Raw genomic sequence first — 15,248 nt, 5'->3', positions numbered from 1 at the left:
TTTTTGGTTCCGGTTTCTGTTTGTGTGAAGTAGGAAAAGATCAGTTCTCTTCTGAGGCAGCCTTAACATCATGAACTTTTAAGTGGGAGCCATAGGAACAATCTCACCCCAACCCACCGCTTTTTTTTTTAACGGGAAGGTCCAAGTTTGCATCTCTTACCACAGATAAGTGTTTCCTCCCCACTCGGTTTTGTGAATAAAAGCGACCAATGTTCTCCTTGGCATTTTGTTCAGGGAAACAGCTGAGCCTTCTTTCTGATGTATCCCTCATCACCAGAGCTTGTTCCTGGCAGCCCGGGCAACACTTGAATGTAGCTTCCCTAAGCTTCCCTGGGAAAGATCACCAAGATGCAGACATCCCCAGAAAACAGAACACGTGTGCTCTGCCAGCTTGAGTTCTGACGTCAGAGGTCCTAACCCATTTGCTATGTTCGCGCCTCAGTGCTGTCTGGGCCGGATTGAAAGCGGGAGACCATTGGCCGTTAGCAGTCCACTGCAGCATTGCCATCTGTGCTCATTGGAAGTACAGGTGACATCATACCCAATTTCAGATGCACCAGTCAGAAAGATGACGTCGATGGCACCACAGTGGGAGCATCGTGGGAGCAGGGGGCATCTCCAGGTTTAGCTTGAGGCACTGCGTCTGCACCCACAGTCGGGAAGCTCCGGGTGAGAGGGACACAGGTGCTTGAGTCTGAGACATCAGCCCATGGGATGGCACCACCCACATCAGGCTGGATCTTCCCTCCCCATTTAAACCTCTCCAAAACCTCAAGGACACCATAGGTTTGACTCCTGGATGATTCCGAATCTCACCAAATTGACAAAACTGTCACAGGTCCAACCTTGGTCAGTCTGATGCCCAAACACATTACTCTTTCTCCTCTCATTAAGATCTGTCTTCTTATTTTCAGTTATATATATAATCAGTGTGGATATGTATCCATGAGCGCAGTTGCCCACAGAGGTTAGAGGTTTCGGATACCCTGGCAAGGGTGAGCTGCTTGACATACACACATCTTTTACATCGTCGGTGATTCCAGGTGCTGGGGAGTTGACAATGAAGCTTGACCATAATAGTCATCTTTATTTAAAAAAAAAAAAATCCAAGTGAATCCAATAAAATCAACTCTGCACTTTGAGGAATCACTGATAACACCCTTACTCAAGGTAGCATGAAAGAAAGTCCCGTGGGCAGAGGCTGACAGACCTGTAGATTTCCTGTGTTTGTAGGACGAGCAGGGGTGTCTGATAACTGCTGTCTTCACACTGCTCACTGCTTCATTCACTCTGGGAAGCAGCATGGCAGGAAGGCCTGGTGCCATGTGCCGCTGTGTGGCTGGAGCCTTGCACAGCTGTGGTCCTCCTGAAGCTGTGCAACCGCACATGAAGTACACACGTGGACAGTTGCCTGTCAGGTCGAGACTTAGGGCAGGGAAAGGAAACGTAGAGCTCAGAATGTCTGGGGGTGTGGCTTCTGAATTACTGAATAAACTCTGGATGAATGGTTTGCCAGGCATGTAGGTGAAAGGGATGAGAAAACAAACGGGACCCCAACACAAAGCAGAGGGGCCAGCGTGGGGCAGGGTAAACGGGACCCCAACACAGAGCAGAGGGGCCAACGTGGGGCAGGGTAAACGGGACCCCAACACAGAGCAGAGGGGCCAGCGTGAAGCAGGGCACCTTAGCTGCAGTGGCACTCACTGCAGATTTTAGCGTCTGTTCCTTTCTTGTGTAGTGAGTCTGTGTTCATCCATTCCAATATATGTAAATTTTACAGCAGCTTTAGGTTTACAAAATCGGAAAGGAAAAGCACAGCACCTCTCAAATGCCAGGCTCCCCTTCCTTCTGGCCCCCGCTTTGGTGTCACACTCCTGTCATGGCCCACGAACCAATGTTGTTCTTATTCAGGGTCCATGCCTTGTGCAAGTTCTCATGGCCCCTCGCCTCCGTCCTCTCTTTCGGAGCCTGAGTTCTGTCAGCCATGTTCTCCTCTCTCCGGTGTCTCTGCATCTCCTTGGCCGTGTCTTCACTTGCACTTTCCAGCTTGTGCCCCGTCCGCCTGGCCTCCTGAGGTCTCCCCTGCAAAGATTCAAGACGATGTATAGAAGGTCTGTCAGAGACCACGCCAGGAGTGCTTTTCCTCTCTGCAAACACATTTCCAGAATGCCTGTTGATTTTGTTATCATAAACTTTTCACAGACTATACATCACAAGAAACGACTTTCTCTTTTACCCCACAAAAAACTGTTTCCTCTACGCTACTTATAAGCTTTGCAAAAGAAAAGTAAAACCTCTCAGTGACTAAATGTTTGACTTTGCACTTATATATGTATGAAACAATTATATATGTTTCATTATTAACTCATTTGCCCCTTAAGTATTTATTGAGCAGCTGCTATGTATCTGGTAGGACAGGACAGAGCCCCCTCCATGAATAGCTGGCACTCTTCAGTCAGAAAAGGACATACTCCCCTCCCCTCCTGCCCTCCTTAACAGCATCATCAAAGACAGCTGAGTGTGACTGAGCACAGCTGAAACACACCAGCATCAGCCACTGCAGGAGGATCACTTCAAGTTCAAAGTTAGCCTGGTTTACATACTGGGCTCCAACAAGCACAGTACAGAAAGTCTGTCTCAAGGAATAAGAACACCAAATCAAGAGCCCCTGTAGCTTACCAGGACCCTGGGCAGTGCTTCTGAGAAGCCTGCCAAAGCCATTTCAGAATGCATCCTGTACTTCCTGTTCTCCACATCACCTCCTGTCTTCTTCCTGTCCCCAACATCACCTCCACCACCTTCTTCCTGTCCTGCATCACCTCCTCCTCCTTCCTCTTCCCCACATCACCCCCGTCTTTACAAAGACACATTTTGCTTAGACTCTCAACTACATAAATCAATCAGTATGTCAGTGATTATGAGTTACAAACATAGCCCACCACTGCCCTGCTAGTGTGGATTGGTAGAGGGAGGAAGCACCATTTCTGTCATTTTGTGTCCCCTGTCCTTGATAATGGTTGGTGTTCAGCAAATACTTTGTTTTGATAAATGTTATGTGTTATTTAGTTTACGATTTGTAAGATCAGAGAAGCTCAATAGTAGAATATGATAAATAACATTAAAGCCCTGAGCTCGTTTGACAAGGTACAAGGTCACTTTAAGATGCATAGTTTAGGTCTCATTTGTCATCAACTGATTGTGCAATCTCCTGCATAGGCTCATGTGTTTGAACCCTTGGTCCTTGGCCACCCAGGCGCTGAGGAGGACATACATCTTTAGGTACTGGAGCCGTGCTGGAAGAGATGACCACTGAAGGGGGGGTGGGGAGTATAGATTACAGTCAAGCCCTGGTTCTTGCCCTAGCCCTCTGCACTGGGTCCTGGGATGAGAGCAGCTGCAGATGCACTGCCTGCCATCATGAACTCCACCAGAACTCATCACAGAATGCTATGCCGCTGTAAACTAGGAGCCAAGCGGTCCTTCCTCCCCACTGCGCTGCCCTCAGGCATCCTCACTTGGTGCCGAGAAAATAACTAATGCAGTTTTCCTGACAGAATATCCAGACCCTGGAATTCTAAGGTGTGCTTTGTAGCTTAACGCGACATGGCCTTTCTGGTTTTTCAGCAGTCTTTTTTAACTGTTTGATATTGTGATAATTTCAAAACTGAAGGAAAGCAACAGTCATAAAAAATCACCAAGGCTGATTGTGCCCCCTGGCTCACAAGTATGTAGATGGTGTATACACGCATGTAATCAAATGTGTGCAAACATCTCAGAATGTATTCAATATACGTGACTCTTCTTCTTGAGGTAGGACCCCCAATATCTTCAGGCTGTGCTTGAATTCTCTTATAGCTGAGTAAGACCTTGACTTCCTAATTCTCCTGTCTCTTCTTTCTGAATGCTGGGAGTAAATTCCTTGCCGTGACACCTGATGTATCATGCTGGGAACTGAAACCATGGCCTCGTGTGTAGCCAAGCACTCTACCAGCTAAGACACATACCAAGCCTTTTCTTGATTAATTAACTATTTATTTTATATCCTGACCACAGATTCCCCTCCCTTCTCTCCTCTTTTCCCATTGCCTACCCCTCACTCCCCTTTGCCCTCCCCCTATCCACTCCTCCTCTGTTTCTGCTCAGAAAGGGGCAGGCCTCCCCAGATATCAACAAAACATGGGTATATGAAGGTATAGGAGAACCAAGCACCTCCCCTTGTATTAAGGCTAGGCAAAGTGACCCAGTATAAGGAATAGGTTTCAGAAAACCTGACAAGGCATTAGTCCCTGTTCCACTGTTAGGAGTCCCACGAGTAAATCAAGCTATACAACTGTCAGCTATGTGTAGGTCGGTTCCATGCAGGCTCCCTGGTTGTCAATTCAGACTCTGTGAGCCTTTGTAAGCCCAGATTACTTATTTCTGTGGGTTTTCATGTGATATCCTTGACCCATCTGGATTCTGCGATCCTTCCTCTCTCTTCAGCAGGATTCTCTGAGCTCAGCCTAATGTTGTTTGTGGGTCTCGGCATCTGTTTCCATCAGTTACTGGATAAAGGCTCTCTGATGACAATTGAGGTAGGTACCAATCCCAGCACATCCCACAGACTGGGCAGACTATAGGTCAAGGCTGTGTGGCTGGATTAGTGTCCCAATCCCTCCACTGGAAGTCTTGCCTGGTCAGAGGAGATGACCAGTTCAGGGTACATATCCACTGTTGCTACGAGTCTTAGCTGGGGTCATCCTTGTAGATTCCTGGGAGTTTCCCTTGCACCAGGTTTCTCCCCGACCCTGAAATGCACCTCATTTCTAGTCTTTCAGTACTCTCTCCCTCCAAACGATCCCAACCTGATGGCTCCCTCATCTTCCCATCCCACCCAACCCAAGTCCACCTTTCTTGGGAGATCCAAGCACCCCCCAGCCGGGCCCGCTTTGTTACCTAGCCTCTCTAGGTCTGTGAATTGTAGCACGGTTATCCTTTACAGATAATATCCACTTCTGAGCGAGTATATGCCATGTCTGTCCTTTTGGATCTGGGTTACCTCACTCAGGATGAATTTTTCCTAGTTCTATCCATTTGCCCACGAGTTTCCAGATGCCATTGTTTTTAACAGCTGAGTAGTTCTCCGTTGCGTAAATGTACCACAATCTCTTGATCCATTCTTCAGCTGAGAGAGATCTGGGTTGTTTCCCAGTTCTGACCGTAGAAATAAAGCCCAACCTTTTTTAACTCTCACATATGACAATGTATGCAGTCATCTCTCAACATCTGTGGGGAATATGATCAGGAATGCCTTTGGATACCCAAATTAGTGGGTGGTCTGACTCCTATATAATACGGCAATGTATTTTCATATGTCCCATGCATATCTTCCCATAAGTGTTAAAACATACTGTGATGTCTTATAACGCTTTATGCCCTGAGAATGCTTAGAGAATAATAACAAGAAAAGATCTCCGCAGTCAGAATAGATGCAACTTTTTCACGTATTTTTGACTTGTGGTTGGCAAATTCACAGAAATAGAGCCTACCAATGTGATGGTCAACTGTGCTTCCTAAACATAGCCTACCAATGTGATAGCTAACTGTATTTCCTTTCTTTAAACAACTTGGCTAATGCGGTGTTGTTTCTCAATCCTATCTATACTTTTTCCTCTTGTAGCTCATAAGAAATGTGAATATCACAGAAGAGAAGGTAGGAAGACTGTAAGAGCCAGTGGACCAGGGTGACTAGTGAGAGATGGTGTCTTCTAGATTATAAGAGCCCAGGTATGAGGTTAGCTGGGATGAGGGTAGCTGCTATGAGACAGTGTCTTCTATCTGTGACAGGGGAGCCGCACCCATGAAATCTCAATAGCATGGTCCCCCGAGCAATGATGCCAGCCTGGATGGGGAAATCTCACAAGGCTCCCTCTAGATTAAGGGCTACAGTAACCAGTGGCTCCTGAGAGAGGGAGACTCAGTTCCCTCTAGGAAAGAGGCCCCTGGAAGGATACCCAGCTCCGAGCAGCCATTTCTAAACGCACGCACGTGTGTGAGAGCAGCACCACAAAGACTCAGCAGGCGCACACATGAAAGTGATGGCAAGTAAAACGTTGTGGAGGTGAAAGGGAGTGGGGGATCCGGGGACGGGGTGTAGAGAGAGTTCTCCTGTATGATTAGAGAATAAATGCTAGAAACATAAGAGAATAAATGCTAGAAAAAAGGAAATTCATTTGAGCTTTTATAATTTGGAATCTATGAATAATGCCCCCCCTTTTTTTTAATCAAAGTCTCACTGACCCGATTCACCATCCACCTACAATCATAAAAATCAATTATTACGTTTGCTTTCTTATTTCTTTTTATTAGTTGGGGTTCTACTTTGTCCGTGAGCATGTGTGTGCATGCTCAGGAACGCATACCCAGGCACCCACGCACACACATACACACTCACACGCCCACGCACGTGCACACACACACGTTTGTCACGTAGGTTATTCTGTTCAATGATGTAAGTGTCGTTGCTGTTACCATCTGTGTTAATGTTTACGTTGTCTGAGGTGTAGCCCATGGGAGTCTCCCGGTTGTCCCTTGTGTGTTTTGCAGGTCTTCTTACCTTGCACAAGAAAACACTCCAGGCTCATCTTGTGAGTTTGCAGCCCATTTGACATTTGTGCCTAGAGGTTTTCTGCACTTATGACAGTGGGTTATTTTTGTATATAATTATGAAATTGTTCATCGTGCATGGTAATTATTAGCAAATGATCATTATTCCAAGGTTAGGTTTTGCAATGCACGTCACCTTCAAGACGTGCTGATAGGAATGTCATGGGCTGCTTTCTTCTCTAGGAAGGCAGTGAGAAGTTCCCATTAAAGCCCGGAGTGTTGTGCATAGAAGTCCTTACTGGTCCTTTGTTCCTCGGTTTTCTACGACTAAACCCCTGCTTCTCTTCCAAAGTACAACGAAACTAAAATAAACCATTCTACGTCTTCAGACACACCACGTAAAGATAAAAGAATTGTTTTGAATTTCCTTATCTTAACAATGGGTTTCTGCCCAGAGGTGATGGCCTTTAATCCCAGTACTCAGGACACAGGGCAGGCAGATCTCTCGAGTGAGTTCCAGCCAGGCCTGCGCAGAGAAACCCTGACTCTAAAAACAAAGAAGAAAAAAATGAAGAGTAGGTTCCTAAAGCCACCTGTCTTGTCTGTCCGGTTGCTTTGGAATGGGTCATTTGCATGAACTGTCAAAGGCATCGACAGGTCAGGAATCACAGCAGCAGGAAGCTTAGTTAACCAGTTTACAAAAGAGAGAAGAGCAAGGGGGTGAATGTGGACCGTCTAATTGCCCACCTTGGCCACCAGGTGGCAGAGTAGGACACACAGTCCACACTGCTGCCGAGTCACCCAGGACGTGCAGAGCTGGGCTGAGCTTTCTTTATAATCCTCGAATATGCTAATGCTTTATTTTTAAAGTGCATTGGAAAGCTAACTTCTATCGACATTTTTAAATAGTGAAATCACTTAATCATATTTTAGTCATTTGGTATTTTTTTATACCAAAAAGCTATTTACTGGGGACATTTTAGCCTTGTTGTTGAAGGACAACACTGGGATTGTCACACAAAAAGAGGTAAAAATCATCAGAACAACAGCGGCTTCAAACTTTTAGTCTGATATATATATATGTATATAGATAAAGATATATATATGTGTGTATACACACATACATATGGATATATGCATACAATATATTCTACATGTAAAATATATTATATGTATTAGTATATATATAATTGTTCTGCTCGTCTTCATACTGTAAGTATATTTCATTTGTTGGGTATGTAAACTAACAAATTCATAATCAGAATCCTTTTGTATAATTTCAAAAGATGACTCTCTCTCCTCTGTGTGTGTGTGTGTATATGTGTGTGTGTGTGTGTGTGTGTGTGTGTATAGGCCTCTAGAGAAACTGATCTCTCGATATATGTGAATTAAATCTCCAGCTGTCCTGGGATGAGTGGATAATTATAGTCAAATTCATCAGGACTATAGATTTTTACCTTAAATTGTTTTCTCCGACGATTCTAAAGTTTTCATAAGAGTCTGTCTATCTATGCTCGTTATGTTGCTTAACGCTTGGCAAAAAAAAAAAAAAACTTCAATATCTACATTTAATAATCCCATCTAAACAATGCACACCTGTTCATTAAGTGGGGGGGGGAGGAAGGGTGCTGTTCATGGGTCCACGGGTCCACGTAGCCTGTGCATCGAAGAAAGCAGGAGAGAGTGAGCCCCAGTTGCTAATCCTCAGGACCCATCCACCCTGGGTTGTGAGGCAGGTTTTCTCACCAGTCAGAATGGGCTGGCCGGCCAGTGAACCCGGGAACCTTTTGTCTGCATTTCTCCAAGGTTAGGACCGTGAGATGCACGCCACTGCATCTGGTCTTTTACTTGCTTATTAGAAATTGAACTCGGGACTTCACGGTGGCACATGCAGCCCCCTGTCAACTGAGCATCGTCCCAGCCCCTCCCAAGAATGTGTCATCTCTTGGTGTCAAGGGACACTGCTTTCTCTCTGTGACTCTAGCTAAAGGGTAAATGGTACCCTTTTCAACTCAGTGCAGCATTGATAATTTCAAGTATAACATAGCGAGAATGTGGGGCAACGTTATGGTCTGTATAAAAGTGGGAATCCGTGAAGAGAAACTAGAGGGGGAGCCTGGTTAGAGCTATCGTCCTTCCTGTAAATACGAGGGTGATCCAATGCTGAGAACCGGCCAATGACTCACCTCCTTGCTACTGCTATTATGTGCCAGATGGAGCTCAAATAAGATCTGGCTTAGCCGCGTAATCTCTCGTTTACACGTTCCATTTAAAAGACAAAGGAGCGTTTTTGTTAAATATCACATTTGTATTTTCACTTACAAACTAAGGAGGAATTTGGCAGGCGCCCCTCCATGAACTTGAAGGGCTTGCTTTCTGGTCTGGCTCCTTATTGGATCCCAAGCTTAACTGCTTCCCCAGACAGTTCTGGATTGCAGTCTGAGTCAATCAATCCTCTGAATGGGAAAATGGGGCGTTCTTTCACTCCAGGGATGAAGAATAGCTCTTTAAATGGGGGAACATTTCATCGGCCATTTTTCAGTTGCTTTTTTTTTTATCTTTCCGTATTTTTAAAATTAAAAAGCTACATATGATCTGGACCCTCAGTTGTTGCTCCGTGGCCTGCTGCCCTGCTGACGTGAGCAGTCTAAATATAGGAATGAGTGGATCGTTCACATCAGTCCTCAAATCATGCCTTCTTTCTATGGAAAACACACGATGCAATTAAATTACCTCATCTGCTGTTCTCTGAGACAGGGCTTCCAACAGGGCCGAACAATCCCGAAGCCAGTTCATCTCCCGCTTAAAGAGGGCTAATCAGAAGGGATTTGCAATATTGAAATCACGAAGAGGTCGTGATGATTGATTCTGCAATTCAGAAATGAAATCTTCCCCAAAGCCCCCGAATCTTTGAAGCGGCTCTATTTTGAAATAACGGGAGAATGTTGCGTCACTTAGACATCTTGCTGATGTTGTGTGTGGATTTCCCAAACTCTCAGAGTGAAAATGTGCTTCTACCAACAAAAAATGAATGAATTACAAATGACAGCAAATGACATCAGAAAATTCTGGAAGGTTCTAAAAGCGGGAATTCTCAGCGTTTAAAGACAGGGCAATCTGTTTTATGAAAATAATATTTAAAATGGGTTTCCACACCAAAATTATTTTCATTGTTTCTTTACAGAAAAGACAAACATTATCCAGGAACTTTCCATAGCCTGTTGACACTGAATACCAATTTCTGCTATTAATGTAGAAAGCGGTAATTACATTTTTTAAAATGATGACTCTGGTAATTATATATTTAAAATATGAATCCTGATGTTTAATTAGGTCATATGACTATAATATCAGCTTGCACAAGTAGCACATCAATTCCTAGCAATTCAATGAAATACAGGCATAAAAGGCTGCTGTGATTGTGACATTTAAGTAGAACAAACCACGATGCACAGCGTTATTCTTTAAATATTTTAATGTTTACCAGTGTTATTGAGTAATGAAGTTTGTCATCATGGAGTATTCTTTGGAGATAATTACTCTGGTAGCAATGAACACACTGGGACATTCATGTTTTTCCTCCAGAAAGGCTTCCAAATTAAACTCTTAGCTTGATTCAAAGCATATATATGAAAGTGGTTTTTTATATGTTAGTATTCATCAGTATATAATTTTCTGAAATTAATTACATCACACTTCGTTGGGTAATTTTCATTTTCAGCCTGTATTACAAACCTGCATTTTGTTCGTTCTTATTTTTGCTTCTTCCTGTTTTTCATTTACAATCACTGAATCTCTTGGCTCACAATAAGTGTTTATCTCATAAACGGCTTTCTATGAAGCCTGTATGCATAACACAGTTTCATTTTGCCATAGTTAGAATCAGGTTTTTTTAAAGCTTTTTTTTTTTTTTAAAAAAAAAAGAGTCTTCCTTCTGTAAACCACACTAATATTTAACAGCTTTATTTGTTGCAAACCCAGCAAGATGGCCTTTGGTCAGTGGCAGTGTTTTAGATGACTTCCTTCTAAAGACTGTGCTGCATTGTGAGAATGATTGAGAGCTGAATCCCTTAGTACTACATTCCTCTCCCCAGATTTGCTCTTTAAGATGTAAAAAAAAAAAATCAATTAAACAGATTCTGCAGAATTTGTGCAGGGCTGGTGACACAGCTCTTTTAAACACAAATGCTGAACGCCTTCTCACAGCGAAGTCACGATTTACACAGCTGAGAAGAGCAGTATTTTTCCATTCCCTCCATGACGGCGTGGATTTCCTAAAGTGGGGACTGCGCCTGGGCAGTCCTGCCTTGCAAGCTTTCCGCACTTTGCACTTCACAACGCTGCTGGAAAGATCGCGAAACCCTGTTTTATTTCGTTGTTTGCCTTCCTCTGGCTCTGGAGCTACTGCTCTAGGAACTCAGAGTCCCAGGAATCCGCTGTGACTCGGAAGAGAAGTCCCTTCTGGAAAGAAAATCTGTCTCGGTCGAGAGTCCTGGAGGGTTATAAATTCCCGTGGTCAATGGACAAGAGAAAAAGCGATGTCCTTTACAGAGCCGCGATGGGGTCTCTGAAGTTGACTGAGCAGGGAGTGGGATCGAGGCTGGCAAACCTGCGTTTACCCTCCCTGCCTTTAGAAATGTCTGGTGCCTGGGAAAAGAAAGTCCGTGTTTTAACACTAGGGGTCATTTCAGTTTGTGGTAATAAGAGTAAGACCCAAGGGCAGGGTAGGGACAGGGTCCTGGCCTGTCTCTGTCCAGGTTATCCCTACTCTCCAGCCTGGTTGACCAGGTGAAACAAAATGCTCTCAGTTTCTCCTGAGTTCATTTTCATAAATTCTCCCAGACATCGGCCATGGCTGGTACCCGGGACTGGGGGTAGGGGATGGGGGCTATCCTCACTCTGTCACAGTGACCGGGTGCTTCAAATATTTTGACCCCCTGAGCCACGGGGAATCTCTAGATTTCAAACTGCTGTGCAGCACACAGCCATGAGGACGGGGCTCTGTTCCACCCATAATACAATTCCCATTTCCTTTATAATATCTCAGACATTCTACTCCAGAAGGTGTTGGAAAGTTCGGGTTCTCTTCAAAGAGTACCTTTGCTGTCATTACCTGGAATTTATCACTACCAATTACTTATTTCTTTGTAAAAACTCGCTTGGAGACTAGGAGCCAGACATGTGAAATTATGCAAATATATATGCTGTTTTCAGATTCGCAGTGGGCATTTTCAAATGCGCTGTAGACTCTGTAATATGAATTATGATCCTGTTTACATGGACTGGAATGGGTAATTGCTAGCTGTAAGTTCATTCTGGGTATCGTAAAGGTACAGTCTTCTTACTGAAGTGACTTGCAGAAATGAAGAAAAGTTGTATTTGTCCATTTAATCTGAGTTTTAGACCTGCACAGTCTGCCGTGCTTCAGGAGTGACACCCTGCTGTGTTCAGGGTTTCCAGTCTAAAACAAAAATATTTCCTTGAGTTCAAAAACCACATATATTTCCCACACCTAATATTTGCTAAACATACAAGTACCGAAAGAAAGTCACTTTGTCCACTAGAAAGGAATAAATTATTTAGAATGTTCACCAAGGCCTCCCTATTCTAGCTTGGAAGCATGGCCTGGATGCCCAGTCGGGTCATTTACCTGGCTTAGCTAAGGAGGCAGAGCCGCGGGACCTCCCTGCTGTTGGTCGCTTGCCTTGGAGCTCAGATATCTTGGAAGAGCATCGCTGTGTTGTGTTCTACTACCAAGTGTCTGTTCGAAATAAATGGGCAAGAGTTTCTAAAGTGAGGTGTATCTGCCCAAGCTGGCAGGTTGTTATCCTCAGACCCAATACAAAAGGTGTTCTCTGGGCCATCCAAGTTCCCTTAGGTAGATAGTAAAAGGTGGTTATTCCTGTCGTGGACTGCACACTGCACACTAACCTCAGGAATATCTTCTTCCCCAGAGCCCGTGATGGCTCATGTGCCAGAGCCAGAAAAGAGTTTAAAGCCCGTGCACATCCAGGAGACTGCAGACTCAGGACGGAAAGACTCCCAACACAAAAGGTGTGGTGGGCAAGGACATTAGGCCTCAGGCTGAGCCGTCATTTGCTGCCTTCTTCTTCTTCTTGAGATTCCTACCTGTCCTCTGCCTCTGGTTCTTTTTAGGAGAAGAAGCTGGGCAAGCAGTTCTGTGGTCTCTCCTGAGCCTGTGAGTTGGTGTGTCTGTCTGTCTGTCCACCAGTCCCAACAGTCATATTTTTTTTTCAGAAAAAAATTATGATAGGGGCTGGAGAGATAACTCGGTGGTAAAGAACACTGGCTATTCTTGAGGACGCACTTTCTGTCCTCGGTACCACCACTGCACAGCTCAGAATTGCCCGTAACTCCAGCTCCAGGGGACCCGACATCCTCTTCTGGCCTCTGCACCTATACACATATGGTTTATACCTATACATACGCATAAATAAAAATAAAATTAAAAATAGAAAACAGCATGTTTTTGACTAGTATGATACTGAATTTGATATGTCTGAGTAATATTAATTGTACAAATATGCCATGCTCAGTGGAAAAGTTACTTTCATCTCAAAATAACCTACATCATAGGCTCCTCAATTTTGTGGATTAATGTGTTAATGAAATAATTGTGTGTGCACGGTTTAATGAGTAAAAATAACAATACAGAAAGGGACTGCTGTACCATAAGACATATTAAAACAAGAGTACACACACGTGCTGTGTTGTAACTTTCTAGAATTAGTACCTTTCCCTGATCTTCAAATCTGCCGCTACTAAAACAACCACCCAGTGGAAACTTTACGATGTTTTAAGAAGTCAGATCCTCTGAAAGGTCAACACCCTTTCTAAAACAGTAGCCATCCGTGACAATTTCCAAATTTATGTGGGGATACTGTAGGTCAGTGTTTTCAAAAGAATCCACAGCCCCGTTTCTCCATTCATTGGAGACACTCCTCTCCTCTCCTCTCCTCTCTTTCTCTCTCTCTCTCCTCCCTCCCTCCCTTCCTCGGTCCCCCGCTTTATTTCACTTATTTCCACTATCTGCTAGCTACTCGCCAGCATGGCAGAGATGGGATTTGATGTCATGAAAATGGTAGCCCACGAGAGACACTCATTACAAAAGCAACTCCTTTCCACCTCCCATCCCCCCAAAATAATAACAATTTGCTAAATTGTTGGGAAGTTGTTCTAATTCCTTGTCCAAATTATTACTCGCCCTTTAGATTAGAAATGAGGCCAGGGTTAGCAATCAGCCATAAATGGTAGGATTTTTCAAGTATGAAGCACTTGTCTGATTGTGAAGTGGAGGCCATTACTGCCTTGATTGGGCCTCTTTTTTTCTTCCAGCCTGCTTGATTTGTGGTTGAGAGCGCATATTCACTCCTGTACTGTGAGCAATCACAGCTTCCCCCCTCGCGCGCTTCTGCTCAGCGATTTAGGGTCCACGACTCTGGCACAGCTGCCACCTTTTAGTCACCATCATGCAGAATGCTTCTTTAAAGAGCCAGAGCGAGTGGGGGATGGGAGCAGGTAACCAGGGTGCATTCATTCCCTAATGCACCTAATGCACCTATTTTCTGTTTCTCAGAGAGAAGTTTCTCACTTGAGATAACAACCACGTTGGACCTTGAACTCCTATACTCAATAAGTAAGTTTGGAAAGAGCCCTGAAGCATATATTTCCACCCTTTAACCCTTCAGAAATAAACAGGTGGGGCCCAGAGTCGGGACTGTGGCACCGGGATGCACACTTTCCTCTTTCTCGGGGAAATAGCACAGAGACGGCTACTTTTCCTTCTCCTTGTCTGGGCTTTCGGGGGTGGGGGGAGGTTTAGTAAATCTTCCCCAAAGTGTAAGGTCTGCAGTAAGGAGGGATTTAAAATTCTTGAAGTTTTATTTTGTCAAAATTAGCTATGGCATGGGTTGACTTCTGACTTAGGAATTCCTCGTTGTCAAGAGCGGCAGATGTTTTGCTTAAGAGTCAAGTTGGGCATCTCTCACTCCTTGAGGTGCATGACAGAAACCCAAGAAAACAGGCATTTCCAGGTTGGAAGGCTGCTCGTTCTGGAAACTTTCTGGATTCAGTTACTGTGCATCAACTTCTCGATCAACCTGCCTATCCCTCCTCTTCTGTCCCTGTTGCCCCCAAACCAAAATGTCAAAATAATTTCCAAAGAACCATCTTTTTCCAAGTACACTGCAAATCTTGGTGACACTGAACCTGATTGACAGGAGCATGAGTAAGGTGCCCAGGAAGCCACTACTCCTCAATGTCTCTAAACTCACAACCCACTGCCTTTTCACCAGCTTCTAAATATTATAACCATTTTAATTCCAATTTTTAAAAATTAAAAAAATATATTTTTTCATCCATTCGCTTCATGCTTCAATAACTTTTGTATATTTATTGAATTGTGCAGCCCTTAGGTATCCACAATCTAGAGACAGAATATTTCTGTTATCCTAAACAGAGGTCCTCTGTTTGAGCCCCTCTCTACCCTACCCACGGCCTGGGCAGCATTAATATCTTTTCTGTCTCTGTAGATCTGAGACTTGAGGACATGTTTTATAAATACGGTTGTGCAGTATATGCTTCCTCTTACCCAGCGCTCTCACTGGGCTGCCTTGGATGCTTAGGAAGACGCAGAGATCTTT

Source organism: Chionomys nivalis, chromosome 18, assembly GCF_950005125.1.
Source record: "Chionomys nivalis chromosome 18, mChiNiv1.1, whole genome shotgun sequence".
Classification (NCBI taxonomy): Eukaryota; Metazoa; Chordata; class Mammalia; order Rodentia; family Cricetidae; genus Chionomys; species Chionomys nivalis.
The sequence above is the reverse complement of the archived record's forward strand: the minus strand, read 5'-3'. Positions refer to the sequence as shown.